We start from the raw sequence: 4,619 nt of genomic DNA, 5'->3' as shown, positions 1-4,619 counted from the left end.
GTTAGATTAGAAAACCCACTCACGCTTATATGCATCAAGCACTTTAGAAATAATGGGGCAATATTAAAATATATAAGTAAGAAAATTACACCATTCATATGCATTTTGAAAATGAAGCCAAACGAAACTTATTGCATAATAAAATATTAAATATGAATAGACATTTAAGCACTACAAAAGTAAGTCACTAAAATTAACTTTACCTCAAATTATTTATTATCATGCATCCTGCATGCTCCAGGCTCACCACATTTCAGAGTTCCTCAATGTATACAGGTTCAGTCTACTAAAGTGCCAAAATAAATAGGTGCCAGAATGCCAGCTGAAATGAAGAGAAAAACATCCCATTGCAAGGATGAGAGAAAAGAGAGAGGTGTTATTTTATTTGGAAGTACTTAATTTCCCTATTAAATAAAAAATATAACAAAATAAGAATTAATGGCTCTGTACTTTTAGAAATTATAAGTTAATGAAATGTTTCTAGATCACAACAAATAAAACTATATGAAACATGCTAATAAAGTATTCATTGTATTCATAACCATGGACCTCATGTATTTTCTTTCATGACCTGCACTGTTTTTTTACACATTTAACTACCAAAACCATTTCTTTCTCATTTTATTCTTGAATATACTGAGAAATAAAAGGTGTAATTAAGTTCAGGTAAACTCTTTAAAGATAAGGGGAAACATTAATCATCTCTGGAGTTACCTCATTCTCAGACTTAATACAAGTTGCCATTTCCAAAAACAAGGGTTTGTGAACTGGAGTTCAGGGTCACATGGACAGAGTATATGTTTGTTAAAGAAGCCACAAAGTTGTTGGAATTCCCTGGATGTGGACAGTTGGAATAGTGTAGAACCAGAGCCAAACTGTCTTTACCTCTCATATTGATCATACATTATACTCATAGCCCTTTTTCTGGGCCTGAGTAGTAGCTAGATTGGTCAGCACACCAGCTCTTCCCCATCTTTCACCACCAGGATGAGCTCTTCAGCACTGCCTTAGCTAAACTCATCTAATGCAGCAGGCCACAAGGGGCAGGTCTAATTCTCCTGCTCTCACTCCCTCACTCTTAGAGCCAGATCACTCATGCCCACACTACCGGAACCAGATCTACTGTGCTATCCGGAGAGGAGCAGAGCCCACCCTCCAGAGTACTGCAGCCGGTGAGGGATTAAGCCAAATCTGTGCAGCTTTATCCTTACAGCCTTCATAGTAAGAGGTACCCTGTACATCAACACAAACTGTGACTGCAGCAAGGCTATGGACCCAAACATGGCACCTGGCAGCAGCCCAGATCCACACATGACCATGGACCTAGGTGGCAAGCAGACCAACCACCTCAGCTCCTCACTGTCTTCACCTCTTCAGATCTGCCTCTCTCTCTCTTTCCCTCTCTCTCTCTCCCTCTCTCTCTGTGTGTCTCTGTCTCTGTCTCTCTCTGTCTCTCTGTCTCTCTCTGTCTCTCTGTCTCTCTCTGTCTCTGTCTCTGTCTCTCTCTCTGTGTCTCTCTCTCTCCTTTCTCTCTCTCTGTCTGTCTCTCCCATACCACACTACATATTTGCTCAACATAATGACATGCCACTGGATGGGCCTATGGTTTCTTCTACCTGCCCAGGGCAGGAGGGCATGTGTGTTTCTTTGACCTGCCCCATCTGAATGGTCCCCCGCAGGCATATGGTTTCTTCTCAATTATTATATTTTATATAAATTTTCTCTACAGTTTTGATAAAGAGATTCATATTATAATAAGTTATTGTTGGAGAGTGCTCATATATTTTTTCTTAGTTATTTGCAAAAGGATCTAAAGAAAAAGACGATATACACAGCAGAAAAGATTATTGACAAACTAAAAAGTTTCCAGAAAGTGAAAAGGCTATTTTTTAAATTTAATTCTCCTTGATTAATCTTAGGCTTACTCTTGTCTTCTCTTGTCCTGTGGCTCTTTGCTTGTTTGTTTTTAAGTAATATGTATATAATAAATAAAAATCCATATATAAAAGTTTATGAATGATTTATAACCAATTACAGATGGATTTTCTCAAGAACATGAGCAAATTATTCATAAAAATTAACAATATTTATAGAAAACATTAAAAGGTGAACACTAACTTGGCTCTTGCCTGCAAATTGCATAGACATTTTATGAAAATTTCAAGGAATAAAACCAAAATAATGAACTTGGATATTTGGTAATACTATGGCAAACCCTGTCTAGACTGAGGGGTTATAAGGAAGGAAACTGTATTATTAATTTCACAGAGAAGCAGAACCCTGAGCCCCAAGCTGTAAATGAGAGCAGATGGAAAATAAGAAATCACTTGGTGAACATGGTTTAGAAGACATGATTTTGAATCTGGTTTAAACTGAAAGAACATTTACTAAAATACAAAAAGAACCCCACAGGGCCAAGCAGATGGCTCACTTATCCACCAAACCTGGCCCGAGATGCCAGTTCAATACCAGGCTAACACCCAAAAGCTGTCTTCTGATCACACAAACACACACACACACACACACACACACACACACACATGCACACAGACATACAAACAACACTCACATACACACACATACACACGCACATACACACACAGATAGTATGGGAGGTACTTCTATATGTGTGTTGCATTTATTGGTCAATAAAGAAGCTACTTTTGCTTAATGGCTTAGCAGAATACAGCAGAATACAGCCAGGCTGGAAGAAATATATATAAGGAGAGTAGGCAGAGTCAGGGAGAAGCCATGTAGCTGCCTGCAGGAGACAGATGCCTTCACGGCAGCCCACTAGAACATTACCTGGTAAACCACAGCCATGTGGTGATACACAGATTAATAGAAATGGGTTATTTTGAGACATAAGAGTTATCCAGAAATACACTTAAGCTATTGGCCAAAAAGTATTTCAATTAATACAGTTTTCTGTGTGACTATTTCAGGTCAGGATGGTGGGAAAATGAACTAGCGACCTCCCCCAACACATGGGGGTGAGAGAAACAGAGGTAGAGACAGAGAGGGAACAAAATGTAAAAATACATTTTAAAATACTACAAACACAAAATGGACAAAATGAAGTTGTAATGACTTACAGATGAACAAATTAAAATCTAAAATAAGAAAAATAGAAATAGCAATTGAATCTAAGGAACATTTTCCAGGAAATAAAGATGGATTTCTAATGGTTTTAGGGATAGTGTGGCAGCATCAGAGAACTGTAGGATCAGCAGATCAGAGGGATCTCTGATGTGAGAAGCTGCTTGATGAAGCGGCTTGTGTGGAGTCGCCGTTTAATTCCCACATTGACCAATCTTATGACCAGTAGTGACATGGCACTCTGCTCACCGCTCTGGGAATCACAATCATCCAAATCAATAACTAACTTCTACCCTCCCAGAACTCTGGTATTCTAAAATGAAGACAAGGCTTAATTTCAAACTTACCAATGTATAAAGGGGAGTTTTCAAATTTGGCAAAATCTTCTATGTAGGATATACCCAAGGGCATGATGGGGGTTTCACCATTTCCACGAATAAGGTTTCCTACCATTACATATATCCACATTGAGGATTTCATTTCTTTCATGCACTCTGCATTAAACGAAGAGAAAACTGCATGAGCATGGTGACAGTTAAGTGTTACTGAGAGTATATTCAAAATTTTCTAGAAGCCTTTCTCTGGTCACAAGCCCATGATAGTCATCCAGTGGCTTCTGTTACTGTGCTGCATAGCAGGCTTGCTTTTGGGTCACCAACCAGCTCCCAAATCATGACACAGAGGCTTGTTATTAGTTATGAATGTGTGGTCTAGCTTAGGATCATTTCTGGCTAGTTCTCTTTAACTTATATTAACCTGTTTCTTTCTATAAACCTTTTGCCTTAGGGCTTCTTACCTTTCTTTTTGTATATCTTACTTTCCTGCTTCCTCCAGAGTCTGGTTAGCTGGCAGCTTCCTGGCTTCTGGCCCCAGGCATGACCCTCTTTTTCTGTCTTGTTCAAGCCTAGATTTTCCTCCTATTTATTTTCTCTGCCCATCAACCACTCCTATCCATCTCCTGCCTAGCTACTGGAATTTCAGCTTTTTATTAGACTAATCAGGTGCCTTATGCAGACAAGGTGAAACAAATTCAACACATCTTTACATAATTAGACAAATACAGCACAGACAAATGTATAACTCTTTACATCCTTAACAGAGGTAGCAGAAGCAAATGTAGCACATCTTTTCCTAGTTAAAATAATGTTCCATAGCAATGCTCCCTAGAAATCGATGAGTCACCCTTGCTACTTATTTTGAAAGAATATATAGCAATGGAGTGTGAGGGCTATTCTAGAGACAATTCTCATTTGGGTTGCAGAGATGACTCTACAGAGAGACCCAATTCAGTGTACAGTGATAACACATTGCTTGTGAGAATTTACACCATGGAAATAGGCAAACAGTAAAACCTTGGACTTTCCCTCCCTCCAGGAGCCCAGTTTTCCATCAACCAGTGGACCCAGTTTGTTAATGTGTGCACTGCCTCATTTCTCTATAACTTTTAGGAAGGAAAGAAAGCACACATGTGCATTCATCTCTGACAATTCATTATGTGCTTACACAGCAAAAACAGAAGT

General features: G+C 38.8%; 1 long non-coding RNA gene across 1 annotated transcript; it reads right to left on the bottom strand.

Moving 5' to 3' along the window:
* Positions 1-235: 235 nt before the first annotated feature.
* LOC119806705 lies at positions 236-4,014 on the bottom strand. Its single transcript, XR_005284257.1, has 3 exons — positions 3,896-4,014; positions 3,447-3,593; positions 236-322 (listed from the first exon to the last, which is right to left on the bottom strand). It is a non-coding gene; the product is annotated as an uncharacterized LOC119806705 (long non-coding RNA).
* Positions 4,015-4,619: the final 605 nt, after the last annotated feature.

Source organism: Arvicola amphibius, chromosome 2 (genome assembly GCF_903992535.2).
Source record: "Arvicola amphibius chromosome 2, mArvAmp1.2, whole genome shotgun sequence".
NCBI lineage: Eukaryota > Metazoa > Chordata > Mammalia > Rodentia > Cricetidae > Arvicola > Arvicola amphibius.
Note: the sequence above shows the minus strand (reverse complement) of the source record. Positions and strands in the feature narration are given on the sequence as shown.